The sequence below is a fragment of the Myotis lucifugus genome, unplaced genomic scaffold (genome assembly GCF_000147115.1).
Source record: "Myotis lucifugus unplaced genomic scaffold, Myoluc2.0 scaffold_58, whole genome shotgun sequence".
In the NCBI taxonomy this organism is placed as follows: Eukaryota; Metazoa; Chordata; class Mammalia; order Chiroptera; family Vespertilionidae; genus Myotis; species Myotis lucifugus.
In genome coordinates this window covers 5,542,397-5,560,683 of record NW_005871106.1, presented here as the reverse complement: position 1 = coordinate 5,560,683, position 18,287 = coordinate 5,542,397, and the positions used below count along the sequence as shown (strand labels likewise).

The following is an 18,287-nucleotide window of genomic DNA, read 5'->3' as shown; positions in this document are numbered from 1 at the left end:
GGGTGGCAGAGGGCACGCCCAATCCCTAGGTGCAGCCCCTGGTCGGGCTCAGAGCAGAGCCGATTGGGGAGTTGGGGCGCCGCCCCCTGTCATGCACAGAGCAGGGCGGATCGGGAGGTTGCGATGCCACCCCTAGTCACGATCAGGGTAGGGCCAATTTGGGGGTTGGGGCACCGCCCCCTGTCACACTCAAAGCAGGGTCAATAGGGAGATTGTGGCACCACCCCCTGTCACGCACAGAGCAGGGCTGATCAGGGGGTTGGGGCACTGCCCCCTGTCACTCACAGAGCAGGGCCCATCAGGGGGGTTGGGACTCCGTACCCTGTCACACAGAGCAGGGCCGATCAGTGGGTTGAGGAGCTCCCCCCTGTCACACACAGAGCAGGGCTGATCAGGGGGTTGGGGCGCCACACCCTGTCATACACAGAGCAGGGCGATCAGGGGATTGGGGAGCTCCCCCCTATCAGGCACAGAGCAGGGCTGATCAGGGGGTTGGGGCGCCTTCCCCTGTCACGAACAGAGCAGGGCAGATAGGGAGGTTGTGGCCCCGCCCCCTGTCACACACAGAGCCGCAGGGCGATCAGGGGGTTTGGTCGCTGCCCCCCGTCACGCTGATCCCGATGCCGGGAGGCCTCGCGGCTCCGCTGATCCCGGTGCTGGGAGGCATATTACCCTTTTGCTATATAGGATAGAGGCCTGGTGCACGAGTGGGGGCCGGCTGGTTTGCCCTGAAGGGTGTCCCAGATCAGGGTGGGGGTCTCCACTGGGGTGCCTGGCCAGCCTGGGTGAGGGAATGATGGCTGTTTGCATCTGGTCACTCCCCCTTCAGGGTGGGGGTCCCCACTGGGGTGCCTGGGCCAGTCTGGGTGAGGGGCTGAGGGCCGTTTTCAGGCTGGCCGGTGACTGAAGCTCCCAACCTGTCCTTTTTTTCTTTTTTTTTTATTCTGGGCCAGCTTTAGCTCTGAGGCTTGGCTCCAGCTATGAGGCCTCTGCTGCTGAAAGCAGGTTTCTGGCCTTTGTTTACCTTCTGTATTTGATACAATGTTGCGGTCCTGCTGGCTGAAGCCCGGCTGACTAAAGCAGGTTTCTGGGGTTTTGTTTAGCTTCTATATTTGTAACATAGTTGCTTAGAGTTGCAGCTGAGAGGCCAGCAAGGCAGGCGGGGAACCTGGCTTCCTCCGTCACTGGAGCAAGCAAGCCTTCCTGTTCGCGTCAGCTGCCTGGCTGCCGGCCGCCATCTTGGCTGGCAGTTAATTTGCATAAGGATATGCTGATTAGCCAATGGAAGGGTAGCGGAGGTACGGCTAATTACCATGTTTCTCTATTATTAGATAGGATTGTACTTCAATAAAGAAACCCCTTTAATGTGTAGATTTACATAATATTTGTTTTAGGCAGGAGTAATAAATGCTAAATTTCAGTATAGATATTAATTCTAGACTAAATGAATCCTTTGCTTTCTTTAGATGTTTAATTTTTGGTTTATTAATAGAACACATGGAAGTAAATGTTTTGTGCTATTAGAAGGGCTAACTTTTAGGGGATGATTTAATTGGAAATGTAAATATCTTCTATAGGGCAGTAATCCCTACTACCCCCACCCCAGTTTGAGAATCTTTTCTGACATCTAGAGACTGATGATAAAAATTACAAAGAAAATTTAGAATCACTTGAAAACATTTCTGTAAAGAATCAGTTAGTAAATGTTTTATGACTTTTCAGGCCTATGGTCTCTGTCGCAATTGTAGTGCAAGAAGCCATTGTAGTGCAAAAGCAGCCATGGATAAGATGTCAAAGAATGAGTGTGGCCATGTTCCAATAAAACTTTGTTTGTGGACATCAAAATTTTAATTTTATATTATTTTTACATTTCATAAAATATTAATTTCTTTTTATATTTATCCAACCACTTAAAAATGTAAAAAAGTTGCCCAGCAAGCATGGCTCAGTGGTTGAATGTTGACCTATGAACTAGGAGGTCATGGTTTGATTCCTAGTCAGGGCACATGTCCGGGTTTCGGGCTTGATCTCCAGTAGGGGGCATGCAAAAGACAGCCAATCAATGCGATAAATGCCTTTCTCTCATCATTTATGTTTCTATCCCTCTCTCCCTCTCCCTTCCTCCCTCTGAAATGAATAAAAATATATTTAAAAATATATATAGCTCACAAGCTATACCCAAAAAGGTGGTGAACCAGACCAGGCTGGCCAACCAATGGTGTAGATCATTTCAGTAGTAATAACATTTATTTTTCATTTGAATTGCCACAAACTAAAAATCATAACTTATTATAGACATTTTGTAGATAATTTCTTTAAATAGTTTAAAAGGTCCATTACTGTAATCTCATAGAGTAAGTCATTAGAAGTTAGATTGCTTAGTAGGTTATAGACAGTTTGAGCTACACAGTGTAATATACAAGTATATATAAAATGCAGATTCTTTCCCACATTAATTTGGTGGTAATAGTATATTGCATTTTAGTCCTAGAAAGCTTGGGAATTTATATTTTTAAAACAATAACTTTATATTTATCCAACCACTTAAAAATGTAAAAAAAATTCCCAGCAAGCATGGCTCAGTGGTTGAGTGTCGACCTATGAATTTTAGTGCATTGTTATTAACCCCAAATTCTGAGTTAGAATAAAAATTGCAAAGTAAAAAATATCTTGCATGAACATTTGTTACATAAATTTCATAACCATACGTACTCCAGTCTATATCCAGCATCAGATGTGGCTGACCTCTTAAAATAATGCAAGCCATTGTTTATCACCTCATAAGCTTTCAGATAGGCTCTCTGGTGTGAATTATCATTATTTTTAGAAAAATTGAATCGATTTGTTTATCATTAATATAATACATGTTTGTTGGTGACTATTTGGAAAAATAAAATGAAGAATAAAGGAAAACAAATTTTTTTAAATGTAATTCTAACTCCTAGAAATAAACACTGTTTATTTTTGGTCTATATTCTTCCAGTATTTTTCTTACGCATATATGTGTTTTTTAAAACAAACTTTGAATAATAATGCACATGATGTTTTAAAACTTGCTTTACTCAAGTATTGCATTTGCATTTTCCTAGGTTATGCAATATTCTTCTAACATGTGATTCATAGGCTTTCAAAGTGTTTGATAGTGTGGCTATATTATAATTTAGTAAATCCCTGATTTTAACCATGTAGATTTAGATTGTCCTTCATTTTTGCCCTCTTGAGTAATGCTGTGATGAGCACCCATATTATTTCTGAATTTAAGTACAGGCAGTCCTCGGGTTACGTTGGACTCGATGTACCTTGTTTTGTGGTTACGTCGCCATCTCCCATTTATTTATTAAAAAAAATGTTCCATCATTTCGACCTATGTACATATGTGCTTTATGTTTTCTATTATTTGCTGTATTTACCACAGTAAAGGTCAGGACTTGTTATCTTTCTTTTAAATTTTTTTTTACTGTTTCACTTCATTACTGCTGTCTATGTGCTCCATGTGAGTGATGTAGGTGCTTATGTAGGTGGGTTCTGACTTACAGCGAAAAACACATTATGTCACGCTGTAGGAATGGATCTCTGACGTAACCCGAGGACCTACTGTAATACTCATGATAAGCAAAATGCAACCCCTGGTTCTCTTGGTTGTGAAGGAACCCCTAGAGTGCTGTTTGGTGCTTGCTTCTGCTGGAGCATCTCTAGGTTTCAGTGATCCTGGGCCAACATTATGATAATTTATAGGTTTGAGATTCCCTCACTAGGCAGGTGTTATAAAATGAAATCCCAGACCTAGGAGGGGCACAGATCTAGGGTTTTACTTTTCTCTAGGTGATCTCTCCTTTCAACACAATGGCCTCAAGAGGCATATACTTCCTTCCAGCTCCATCCAGACCTGTGGTGGAATCTTTCCATTATGTTTAGCCAGGGAAGGGTTGGAGAAGGTGAGCAGGGACCCACAAGTAAATGGAATGGGTTGGAGATCAAGGTTAACCTAGAGGCAGAGCAGAAGAGTTAAACTATGTTGAATAGTATGTGATCAGTCTTACATTTAGTCATGGGGATTCTTTTTGAAGCTTTATTTTGCTGAAGCTCAACTTCAGAAGAGTGATCACTAATTGTTATATGGTTGTAATATAGTATAGCATTTCAGAATTGGGAAGAATAATCCTACTTTCAGACACAGGGTCTTAACCTTCCCATAACTATCAAATAATGAGCTCTGAATTTTGTTTTGGAAAATATGGTCATGTGACTCCTATGTGCAAAAATTAATGGGAATCACTAATTCTCCCCAAGGCAACATCAGGTCAGGATATACACACATATAACTGGAGGAATCATAACTATAATTGGAGGATCATATATTATTCAACATAGTTTAACAGAATAGAGTCCTATTACAAGTGTTATCCTAGCAGGTCTACCTAAGAAAAATGGTGAACTAGCTTATCCAAAGTGTAGTCCCTTCTCTAAAAGGTTTGTATTTTCATAGGGAATTTTGTAATATAGGGAATTTTGAAGACAGAGCGCACCCTAAATGTTGAAAGGCATGAAGCAAGAATTAAATGTGGTGGCTAGTATTCAGATTCCTCCAATTATACATGTGCATGTCCTGATCTGTTTTCCTACCTGAAAGGTGTTTATGAAGTGTTGGACATCTTCTGTTCTATGGGCTTTCTGTGTCAAATGTGCAAAACATGTACTGAATAGAGGACAAGGACAGAGGCAGGTTGTAACATTGGAACCTCAATCCAGGGAATGCCATAGCAGGGACCAGAGAGGAAGAACATAGCCTTTAATACCTACATATGGGGAAGATCCGATAGAGCCTGTGGGTCAGGGTCAGGTAAGGGCTTATCTAGCAGAGGGGGTGGGGAGAAAGCTGTGCTGGGAACAGTCTGCATGCAGACCAAGACAAAGAAACAATCTGGTGAGGCGTGTGGGCTGTCAAGGACATGGGAAGAGACCTGAGTATGAGCTGCTCTGCTTCTTGTGGCCGCCTGCCAGGCAGACACAATTCAACTGACTGGGAGGGGGAATCGGGCTATATCCTAGCATAACCCCACACAGGTGTACCTGATTTGTTCTGCATTATCATGAATGTGAGAAGCATTGTTAAAAAGCTCTAAAATGCCTTTAAACTTCTATTACTGACATGAATTAAAAACCAATTTTAATAGTTTGACAGCACTGACTTATGTCCTTGTGAAGATGATAACAAAAATAATTGAGGTGAACTCATCTAAAAACAACCCTTCACAAAAAGTGGGTTCTCTGTTTTTTAATCTTGAATTATATAGATTAAAAGTTCTGACATAGGCCAAGGTGAAGGGCATGGCAGGAGATTGAAATGCTTACTGTTTTCTTAATCACAATGTAGACACTTGGAACTCATACTTTTTTTCTCAACTCTATTAATGAACATTTTTTTGTACATTAAGCTTTGAGATGAGTTGTGACTGAATAATTCTTTGTCTCTTCTAATCTTAGACTTGCATTCCAACTCCCGAACTTCCTCTTATTCACTGGAGTTACTGTAGGGATTGGACTTGTTTACTCAAATTCAATTTGTTGTTTTGTTGCTATTATCATCTTAAATTTTACAGTTTGACAATGAAAGGGTAGGAAGAAATGGGAAAGGTTCTTGGGCCATACTCTATGAAAGTAGGATTCTCTATTAAATATACAACAATTTGTCCTATGTTATCTATCCTTTTTATGTCTATTTCAATAAACTATGTTGATAGGAAAATGCATTATGTTTAGTGAAGGAAAAGCTCATGTTTATTTTAGTGTTAAAAACATGTAAAAAAGCAAAGCAAAGCCTGGAACCCCAGCACCATTCTATGACAAATGAGAACAATGTTAAAAACAAACATTAAAAGTACAACATTATTTATTGTATTTATACTATTTTTATAATAGTCATAAAAATGTCAGTAACATGTAAGGAGTAATAAAGGCCTCAATGCGATGTGTCTTCTTATTCTACCTTGGAAAGGCTAGTGGGTCCTTTAGAAAATGAAACAGTGCAATCAGTTCTTCTGATAGGTCTGCAATTCGTTTTCAAATAGCTATACAAGCCAGGTGATTAATGAATGCACTTTTGCAGCCTAGCCCAGGGCTCCTATGATGTGTCTTGTCTTACACAGTGGTTCTCAATCTGTGGGTTGCGACCCCTTTGAGGGTTGAACGACCCTTTCACAGGGGTCACCTAAGACCATCGGAAAACACATATATAATTACATATTGTTTTTGTGATTAATCACTATGCTTTAATTATGTTCAATTTGTAACAATGAAAATACATCCTGCATATCAGATATTTACATTATGATTCATAACAGTAGCAAAATTACAGTTATGAAGTAGCAACGAAAATAATTTTATGGTTGGGGGTCACCACAACATGAGGAACTGTATTAAAGGGTCGCGGCATTAGGAAGGTTGAGAACCACTGCATTAGAGTGATCTGAGGTCTAGGAACAGAAACAGCACAGAACGGCTAAGGTGTTTTTAATGGAGAACAGTTGGCAAGAACTTCATCTGGAAGCAGTCCAGTGTATGAGGAAAAATAAATGTAAAGCAGGTCATTTTCATGCTAAAGAATGTAAATTAATCCAACTAGGGTGAAACCTTTCCTTACCATTTCTTTTTTTCTTAGAAGATGGCGCTGGCAGCCAATCTATAGAGTTATTCAATTTGTAAAGTTGGTAGGTGATATAATTATAACCAAACTTTTGGTTTCATCTTGGAAACATCCTTAATGATCACGTGACTTGTTCTATAGGTGTCATACAGGGTTCACTGTGCTCATCTGAAAGGTGAAAATGGAAGCCAAAAGAAAAATTGACTTTCTACAGATAAATGGAAAATCAATAAACATGAACATGAACACTTGAAGCACTGAGTCTACTCAGGCAATTCTCTACAACCTTATGGTCACTTGTATTGTGGACCCAGGGCCCCTGGGAAATGGGTGTCCTACTGAACCATGACACCTGGTGCTATATACAAAAGCAGCCACTGCTTCCTACCAGGTAGACAAGTTATGCACAGGTTGTCTTTTTAACCCAGAGAACTAAACTCCCAAGCTGGCCTCCCAGCATTTCAGCCGTGATTCAATGCTGTGGTCGAGATATCTCACCTCCTGTCTGTTGAGAGCATCTCCCAGGAAGAGGTTTCCTTTTAGTTTTCAGAGAGAATTTGCCCTACTCTCTGTGGGGGCCTAGAACAGGCCTGGTTGACCTGACAGTGCAGACTCATTCTCGAGGGTTTCTATCTACAAGAGCAGCTCACCTGCACCATGTTATAACAGGTCAGGACCCTTTCCCAAATGCCATCGAGGATATAATGGGGTCCTCCCTCTCATAAGGTGACGTTGAGGTGACTAGCATTTGAAAGTGCATTCTCTCGAGTTCAACAGCTAGGGATTTAATGTTGGCCCTGCTACTTTCTAGACAGAGCACCTGTGCTTGTGTCTCCTCATCTACAAAATAGAGATGAAAAAGTGCCTCTCAGAGCAGAGGGAGTGTTGTATTAAACGGGAGAATGTCATATCCAGAGCTTGGCAATGTGGGGTGATTATTAAAAAGTAACTGATCTTATTGTTATAGTTGCCATGTTAACATACAGAAAATGTTTTTCTTATTTAGACTCACTTCCCCATGTCTAGAAACGGTAGCCTCCTATTTAGTTCCCTAAGCACGTTAAGCTGCTCTGCCCTTTGTGCTGTTTCCTTCCCTGGAAATGTCCTTCCTCTCCTTCCTCATTGTTCCTGCTCTTTTCTCAAAGCCTAGTATGAGTACCTCCTTCTGAAACCTTCCAAGTTTTCTTCTGTGAGGAACAGAAGTTATTACCCTATACACACTTGCTTTCTAGAACTTGCTGCAGTGGACCATAAGAATCTGTTTATGTATGTATCTCCCCACTAGGTTCTGGTTTGGGGCCTCAGCACTCTCAGGCTCAAACGTTACTGATCACACAGTGGACTTTGAGGAGATCCCTGTCCAAGATGGTTTTCTTTCTTTGTCTCCTAAAATCCTTGCATTTTATCTATTTGTGTATCAAAGTAATGTAAAACTTATTTAGGTTTTTCCTGAACTCCCAGGCCCAGATGTGGCCTCTGACTGTGAGATGTATGTGAAAATTATTTCCCAGGAAGGTCACGGCCAACTTTAATGCATTCTCACTGCCACCCTCTGTGGTACATGTCCTCTAGGTATTAAATACCCAGTTCAGCGAGAAATGAAAGAGGCTATGGTATATGTGGTTCATTAAGTGTGATGTTGGCAAATATTTCGTTTTGCTGGAGACTAGTGATGGTTTTTAATTTATTTATTTAGAAAACTCAATAATAGTTTTCATCCCTGGTGGTTAAAATAAACATGGTTAAACTAGTAAGTAGCTTTCACTTTCTAAGGAATTAGAGATTTTCGTTCATATTCAGTATGTTTCTTGGGGACTAGGTTTACCTCTTATTGTTGAGAGACTTTGGATAATGATTCTTAATTGGGGAGGGCGGCTAATATTAAAAATGGGGCTACTATCCCTGCTCCAGAGTGCTGTGGTGAATATTGATGCACACAGGGTCTGCCCATGCCTGGTAGTCAGAAGGCAATTAAGAAATGTTAGTTCTACTTTCCTTTGGTAGTGTGTTTATGTGTGTGTGTGTGGGGGGGTGAGCATACGCAGTGTAACCTTTTAATTAAACAAACTGTTATATGTGAGGGTTGATAAGTAATATTTTTCTTGCTGATTTCAAGTTTACATGGCATCCAGTAGTTTAATAAAATCCACTTCAAAATAACTCTTCTTTCCTCTTTTATTAAAAGTCTAACAACTTCCATTGTTTTACTGATGAGGAAAACCAGTCTTGGCTCTGGGAAAATTTAATACTATTTAATTCTGTTTCTTGGTATTCTTCCCATACAATAAAACATATTCCTTAAACAAACCTAAGTTGAAATATTATATAAATATAAATAAGTTGAAATTTTAAACACACACACACACACACACACACACACACATATATATATATATATATATATATATATATATATATATACATATATATGTTTATGTATATATAATGGGGGTAATTATAATAGTACCATCCCCATAGGATTGTCGTGAATATTAAATTAGTTAATATGTGTACAAAAACATCCTAGAACATATGAAGAACAGTAAAGAGGTATTTATTAAATACATTTGTTAAGTAAGTTGTCTTAATAGTTAATTAGGTATTCAAGCCTTTTATTAAAACTTTGATAACAATATGTAAGTATAGTCTTTCATATATTTTATCTGCAAATTTTGAGTTCAAACAAGGCTTTTGGTTTTAGGCAGTATAATTGTAGGTGCTTGTTACATTATTAAAAATTGCTATCATTTTTGGTCAGTTACTTTGTAGTAGATACTTTGCTTAGTGCTTTGTATTTCTCATTTAATTTTCATAATAACCCTAGGAGTTAGTAGGTACTGTTATTGTTATGCTCACTTTTTATTATTTATTTATTATCTTTTATTTTTTAAATCCTCATCTGAGGATTTTTCATTGATTTTTAGAGAGAGTGAAACGTAACGAGGGAGGAAGTGAAAGAGGGAGAGAGAGGAACATCTATGTGAGAGACACATACATTGGTCTCTCACACAGGAACCCTGGCCAGGGGCCGGGGATTGAACCTGAAACCCAAGGTACGTGCCCTTGACCAAGAGTCCTTTGGTGTGTGGGTCAACACTCTAACTACTAAGCCCACACGGGCCAAGGCTATGCTCATTCTTAAATACTGAGATTACAAAGGTTGAGTAGCACATCGAGGCCACGTGACAGAACCAGGATTTGAGCCTAATCCTGCCTGACTCCGAAGCTTGTGCCCCATTGGCTATATGAGCACAATCACCCTCAGCAACTAGTAAACCTGTAGTAATATTTTTACTATTTTCTTTGAATATTTATGAACAATTTCTTCATAATTCCTGACTCCAAAATGTTTTTTTCTTTTTTGGTGACTCATTCTTTCCACTTTCACTCTTAAAAGTCCAGGGACTCTAATTTGAGCCCATGTGAGGGACATCTATAGCCATAGTGACATGAGGCAGCCCATTGGTATGGACCTAATGTAAGTGGAATGAGCTAGTCCTTTTGGACACATAGCATTTGGATCTGGGCAAGGAGCAGCCTTAGAGGATTCGCCTAGCAACGAAAGGCAGGAACCAGGTCTAATTTATCTTTGTGTTCCCTCCAGACCTGGAACTCTGCCTGGCCTGCCCCGGGCTCTAGTGAACACTTGCTTGGTCAAACAAATAACGTGTTTTACATTTAATCTTTCACAATATGAAGAGGAATAAAGACTACACATAGTTTAAAGTATATGTTTCAAAATTTGTTCAAAATGATTGGTATTAATGAACATATTACAAACTATGCCTGGATGGTACATTTAGGTTCTTTCAACTTTAAACATTAATAGCGAATTAATGATGATAGAATTTCTTGTGGTAAAAAAGACTGTTCCTTCAGGCTAAGATAACAGCTTATGAAAAAATAAATCTAAAGTGATCTTTTGAGAAAGGGCATTTTGGAACAAAACAATTATTTAGCTATCAAACATTTTATTGGAAAGTGTGACCATCTTGTTTATTAGAGTTAAGATTCTCATCCCTGGTCTGGATTTTAATTGATTGCAGCAACACCTCATTAATTATTTAGTTTGGTTGTAAATAAGCCGAGTTGGCTGCCTTGTAAAGTATTTTGAAAATAAATATAGTGAATGATATTGCCTCATAACTGCTTGGCTTATTATGGTTCAGAATGTTGCTTATTAAGTAACTTCAGCTATTTTATCTCCTTTTTAGTTCTAAGCAACTCTGACTCAAGGATGAGAGATTAGCTCTGAAAGTGAGAACCAAGATTCTTTGATTTTTCTTTCAGAGTTTCTTTAAAGAAGCTGTTGCTGAGAAAATTTGACAAAGGTTTTCATAAACATGCTAGTTATGCATTATTGGTGTAAGTAGTATAATTACTTTTCTTAATAGTTTTCTTGAGGTATAATTGCTATGCAGTAAACAGAATATCTTTAAAGTGTACAATTTGATGAGTTTTGATATAAACGTACCCATGGAATCATAATTGCAATCAAGATAATGAACATATCCATTAAGCCCAAACATTTCCTTATACCCTTCATGATTTCCTGCCCTTCTCTCCTTTTCTCATCTCTCCCCCAGGTAGTTATTGATGTGCGACCTATAACTAGATATATATGCATAACCCATGGACACAGATAATAGTGTGGTAAAGGCCTGGAGCGAGGGGTGGCGGTAGGCTAGAAGGGGTCTATGGAGGGAAAAGGGGAACATGTATAATACTTTCAACAATAAAGATTAAAAATAAATAAATAACAAAATAGATTTGACTTGGGGTGGTAAACACACAATACAATATGCAGATGATGTATTGTAGAATTGTATACTTGAAGCCTATATAGATTTATTAACCAGTGTCACCCCAATAAGTTAAATAAAAATAAAATAAAATGTTTTAAAAATCTAAATCTCCATCTTAACATTATTTTAGAAACATTCTGCAAATTTCGATATGGTGTGTTTTCTTTTTCAATCCATTGAAAATATTTTTTTATATCCATTTGAGTTCCTCTGACTATTTATATATGTTGTAAGATAATGTAATTTTTTGTAGTCCTAATATGGTATATTTTGGTAACTCCTCTATGTGGATTTGAATTTTTTTCCCATTTTTACTGAAATCCTTTCATTTTACCCTACAAGATCCCTCTTAGCACTTCTTTCAGGGCAGATCTATTGGCAGTGAACTCAACTATTTATTTGGGAATATCTTAAATTCTCCCTTATTTTTGAAGGACAGTTTTGTCAGATATAGAATTTTTGGTTGGCAGTTATTATTTTTATGGTGCTTTGTGTATGTCAACCCACTGACTTCTGGACTCCTGGGTTTCTGATAAAAAATTAGCTGGTATTCTTACTAGAGATTGCATGTATGTGGTGAATCATTTTTCTCCTGCTGCTTTCAAGATTATTTTTTTGGCTTTTGACAATTTGTCCATAATATCCCTAAGCATGCATCTTTTTGAGTTTATAAGCTCCTTGAAGATCCATGATTTTCTTCATATTTGGAAAGTTTTAAGCCACTATTACTTCAAATATTTTCTCTTACTTTTTCTTTTTCTCTTCTCCTTCTGGACTCCCATAATGCATTTGTTGGTTCACTTAATGGTGTCCCACAGGTCCCTTAGGCTCTGTTCATTTTAGTTCATTTTTTTTTATTGTTCCTCAGACTTGATAATTTCAATTGCCCTGTCTCTAAGTTCACTTATTCTATCTTCTGCCTCCTTAAATCTGCTTTTGAGCCCCTATAGTGTATGTTTTCACTGCAGTTATTTTGTTTTTGCACCTTTAGAAAAAATCCTCACCTGAAGATATGTTTTACTGATTTTTAGAAAGAGGGGAAGGGTGAGAGAGAAAGAGAGAAACATTGATGTATGAGAGAAACATTGGTCAGTTGCCTCCTGTACACATCCCCACCAGGGATCTCACCCGCCACCTAGGCATGTGCCCTGACCAGGAATCAAACTGGCAGACTTTCAATGCACAAGACAGTGCTCCAACCAACTGAGCCACACCACCCAGGGCAGAAGTTATTTTTTTATTGCCGTACTTTTCAGCACCCGACACTTTTTTTGTGTCTTTTTATAATTTCTATCTCTTTATTGATATTCTCATTCTGTTGATACATCATTTTTTTGCCTTTGTCCATGCTTTTGTTTAGTTCTTTTAAGCATCTTTAAGACAATTTTATAAAAGTATTGGTCTAGTAAGCCCAATGTCTGTGTGTCTCCTGATATGATTTATATCAGTTTACTTTGTGCTTTTGAATAGGTCATATTTTCCTGTTTCTTTGTATATGCTAAGAAAAATGTCATAGAGTTTACTGCCCACATTTTCTCTAAGAGTTCTATGGTTTTGAGTCTTACATTTAAGTCTTTATTTTGAATTTACCTTGTATATGGTGTAAGAATATGGCCTAGTTTCATTTTTGCACATGTATCTGTCCAGTAAAAATATGAACACTTTATAAAATTGCATGTCATTTTTGTGCAGGGGCCATTCTAATCTTCTCTCTATTGTTCCAATTCTAGTATATATGCTACTGAATCAAGCTCTGAGTCTTTTATCTTTTTATCTTCTATGTACTTATATATCTTTTTATATACATGAATATATCTATATAACTTTAGTTATTGATTTAGCATTTCTATCAAATTTTGGTCAATTTCAATATTGATTTTTCACCCTTTTAAATTGTTTATAATTTGTATAACTAGTAATGTTTGCTTGGATGCCAGACATTGCTATTTTTACCTTGTTGGGTGCAAAATATTTTGTATTCTTAAAATTACTCATAAGGTGTGTTCTGGGAGGCAGTTAAATTGCATGGACATGTTTGAGTCTTTCAAATCTTATTTTTAAGATTTTTTAAGGAAGAACAAATGCACTGCTCATTTGAATGGATTATTTCTCACTACCAAGTCAAGGTTCTTCTGTGTACTCTACCCAATGCTCCATGATCATAAAGATTTTACCCTGGCTAGTGGGATAAGCACTCGCTGGCTTGTATGAACAACAGGTACTGTAATATCCAATCCTTTCTGGTAGTTTTTTTTTTTTTCAGTCTAGAGTAGTTTCCTCACATATATGCACTAGACTGTACTCTGTGGAGAGTTTAAGGATGACCCTCTTTTGGTCTCTAGAGTTTTCTCTACATAAAGTTATTTCCTCTCCGGTACTCTGTCCTCTGAAATTTAGGCACTGCAGCATCCCTAGACTATTTTTAATTGCAAGCTATATCTCTTCAACTCAGGGAACCTGGCAGACTCTTCCTGGGTTTCTCCTCCCAGCACTGGGAGAGGCCATTTCAATACTGGAAACTCTCTCAATTCAGTAATCTTGGGCAATTTTAGAGATTATCTTGTTTTCGCTCATTCCTCAAAGATGAATATTCTTCATTGCCTGGTGTGCAGTGTCCACCAAATTATTGTTGCACATATATTTTGGTTGGTCCAGTCAGAAGGTTAATTCAATCTCTGTTATTTATCTTAACAAGAAACAAATTTCTGTGTCATTATGGGTGCTGATGACAGAAGTTCAGAATGTTATTTATCCCTTCCTCTACAGTCATCTCAAACCCTGAGGCTGGCAAATACATGTAGGGGCCTTTTTTTTTTTATCAGTCACATGCAGGCTCTGCTCGCACCAAACATTTAAGTAGTGAGTCTGTGACATCACTTATGCAAATAAATTGTTTAATAATCTGAAAATTTATTCGGCAATGGAAATATATGTATTTTTCTGACCATTCTGGAGTAGCTGGTCTCTAGTCCCCAATGGGGTTGTCAGGAAGAATCTGGCAACCATGACAATTATAAGCCTGGTTCAGATAGCAGATCTAATATGTTTATGTAGAGTATCTTTCAGAGTAACTTAATGGACTCAATTCCAGGACTTTCCATCACACCTTTTATGAGGAATGGGCCTTTTATTATCAAAATCAGATATGTGGGTGCTTGTTTGCAAACTATACATACTTTGCTTTTGGAGTTAGATTTTCCCACCTGTTCTCAAAAGGACTGGTTTCACATAAAATTGTGGAAGAAATCATACCTGAAGTTCATACTGATGAAAAATTGTTATAGTCACCTTCCTGACCACTGTTACCCTGAGTAAAGAAGAAACAGCACTAACATCCATTGCCATGATTTGTTGGGTTTGGAATTGGTTTATGTGACTACTAAGTCAAACAAATAAAAATTTAATTTAGGGAAAATCAATAATTAACTTATTAGACATTTACTGATGGAAGTGGATTTTTTTATAAACATAACCTTTGTCTTTCTTTAAAATTACTTTGAGCTATATTTGCGTGATACATGTTATACATTAAAATGTTTGTGAATTCCTAAAAAAGGAAATTCTCAAGAACGATCCATTCAGTTTATACTTTTTGTTGGATCATGTTACAAGAATATTTCATGGAATGTTATGGCACTGCTTTCCCCTGTGAGAGCCATTATCCAGTCTTTCCCCTTACATTTTCTGACCTTCCTGGCATTAAATTAAACTCCTTAGTTTTTAATTTTCAACTTTCCCTTTAGTATCCTTCCTATAAATTAAAATGCAAGAGCATAAAGTAGCTACTCTCTTAGGAAGTGAAACTCCCAAACCATCAAGGCAAAGCAACTGTATGGGAGGGAAATCTTGGCAATCATGTTCCTATGGGGAGGACAAGTCAGCGCCAATTTCCCGAAAGCATTCCACCGTATCTGAGTAATACTGTCTTTAGAATGTGCTGCTCTTTGATAAAAGGAATAGTGTTGCATTTACCTAGGAATAGTGTTGTGTCCCTAGCACTAACTATAGCCAACAACACAGAGTTAGGACTCAGCAAATAAAAGGATGACTTCATAAATGAATCCTGTAATGGAACTTCCCTTTCCTTAGGGTTTCCTAATATTCTTATGGTTTTCTTATATTACCACTTATTGCATCTGAGAAATAGGGTGGTGTGATTGAAAGCCAGCAGACCTGTTTTCATAAGCCTCACCACTTATTACCTTGTCAGTCATCTATGCCTAAAATTTCCATGTATAATGAAAACAATAGCAAATAGTACCTTGATTCATCAACACAGTACCTATTTCATCATAGGAATCACTTATTTGATGTTGGTCTCCTTCTCTCCCACTGTGTAACTTCATCAGTTATTAACTATATAGGACTCTAAAATGAGGTATTTAAATCCATGTTTACATTATAGCTACTTGGGGAAAGTTATAGTTACATGTAATAGAAGTGCCTACATTTACTACTTCTTACTTTGTGCCCCTCAGTATGGAAGGTTGCACAGCGTATGTGTGGAGCTTGGTCTTGTTGTCATAAGAAGCAGTGCAGGAAGGAGCCTGGATGAGAAACTAACTGGTCCTGGGAGGACTGGTCCTGACTCATTTTTCACATTTCTCTCAGAGGTGAAAATGTGTTTAGGCAAGGAAATAGGCCATATATTTAAAATGCTCATAGAGTATAAATGTTCTCTTATGAACCCTGGATGTGACTTCAGAGAAGGTAGAGTGCCTTTAACAGTGAAATGGGAAGGAACTTCAAAATGGCTGCAACTTGTCCATCAACAATCATAGTTCTGAAGACAGCACACCTTCTACCTGGTACAAAATTGTCCTTCGCACAGAGCGTTTTTATTATAAGGCAGTGTTCTGCACATGTAGCAGAAAGCCCAATTACAGAAAATTGGCAAATAGTTAAGACATGTATGTGCCAAAAAAGACTTCAAAGCCATGATGCAGAGCCCAGGGGTCTCAATGCAAAGTTTTTCTAAGCTTAAAAAAACAATATGGTGTGAAACCTGTCAGATTTCAATTTTCCCACACACAAAAAGTGTCTAAAGGTTTGGCATGGAAACGTGTTTAAAGCATAAGTAAGAGACTAATGAAAAAGGATGGTTAAACATTGGCTGTGTTTTTCATATGATGCAATACACGGAGAAAAAATGGAATTGGAAGCCAAAGTAGCAAAAACTCATGTGTAAAAAGCAGTATTATGCTCATAGGAATGGGATGCCATAAGAAAGAGAAGAATTGTGCTAGAAATATCCCTTAAAGATAGGTCCAATCTTGTTCCGGCAAAGACATTTGTCTAACACAGAGGAAATGTTTTAAGGGGGTTGGAAACACAAACCCAGCTTTCTGTGGACATCTGATTCCCCTTGTTTGTTTGACAGTGCATCCTTGCTTTCACTCGTACATGAAAACGAATTCTGTTTCCCCTGCCAACAGTTCTGAGCACTTCACTCATCCCGATCGCACCTTAGAATTTTGGGATGGGAAGAGACTCGGACACCATCTACTGGTAGTTCTCAGCTTCCCTGCTGGCCCCAACATTCTCAAGGATAGTCCTTCCTTAATTTCCACTCCACCAACCCATTCCCAAGAGTTCAGTTTGCTGGAGCATTCTGCAGGCAAATTTATCAGAAAGATGGGGATGAAGGATGAGGGTAGTCAAGAAGGTAAGAAAGTGACCCCAGCAGATTCTGTGTTGCCCACTGAGAGAGGATTTCTTTTTCTTTTTCTTTTTGAGGATCACTGAATCCACAGACTTTCCCTATTCTAGACTTGGAAAATCATAACAACAAAGTTAGTGAGGACTGTTGAAATCAAGCCCACCAGAAGCAATGCTTCCTATGTCCTGTTACTGTCAAAACAAGACTGCACATCACCCTCGCCTCATTCACATTCTTCTTGGATTGGAAAGTAGTTGTGGGCCATCTCTGTGCGAAGAGTATTTCTTTATTTAATATAAGAAACTAACATACATATATGTGTTTAAGAATGCACATATGCACAGCAACAGAATGTCTGTTTTGCAGAAAGCAATCTACAACTGAGTGTCTTCAGTGGTCCTCTTCTCCTTTCTTTGATTACATTACCAAGATGAGATAGATTTTTCTTGATAAATAACCTAATAATTAAAAATAATATTAATAATTAAATGTTATACATTTGTCACAGCCTCCCTACCACCTCACCCAAACTCTTTCAAATATTATCACCCAGCTTTTTTCTTGAGGGTGATTGTGGTTCTGTTCCATCTTGAAGAGGACATTTATCTATTTTTATTTTCCAGCAAAATCAATATGATATTATAAATAGAGCTATGACCCTGGCATAAACCAAGTTCATATTATGCTTAATAGTAATAACAATAATAATAGCAGTAGCCATAATTTCTTGAGCAGCTAGTACATGCCACATTCTGTGATATTGCTTTATATAGATTATATTATAGACCTTGTTACCTCAGTCTAGCCATTAGCATCAAAGTAGTGGAATTACCAAGGATTGATGGCTGTTTTCAATAATCCTTTTATCTAAATCTAGCTCTTTTCTTCAATCTAACATATGACCTTGAGCATCTCTTATCTGGGCCAGAAAGGGGGTAGGTTATTGAGTGGAGATGTGAGTGGAGGGTTAGAGGTCAGTGATTGCTAACCTGCTCAAAAATATTCGTGATTTGAAGTAGATCTTCAATCCCTAAAAAAAATAAAATAAAATAAAAATGAGTCAATCAGCTTCAGATTGGCTGCTGATATGGTAGCAGCTTTATTACTCATTATTGAGATTTAGCATTATAAATTTCAGTAATAATCAGTCAGGGGGAGTTAGTATAATGAGGGAAGTGAT

The 18,287-nt window shown here is 38.0% G+C and overlaps 1 protein-coding gene and 1 non-coding gene across 2 annotated transcripts in view; one reads left to right on the top strand and one right to left on the bottom strand.

Annotated features, from left to right (window-relative positions):
* PIEZO2 (piezo type mechanosensitive ion channel component 2) overlaps positions 1 to 18,287 on the top strand; it is a 330,099-nt gene that overhangs the window by 204,416 nt on the left and 107,396 nt on the right.
* Positions 13,096 to 13,198, bottom strand: LOC111826161. The gene has a single exon (XR_002829423.1). It is a non-coding gene; the product is annotated as a U6 spliceosomal RNA (small nuclear RNA).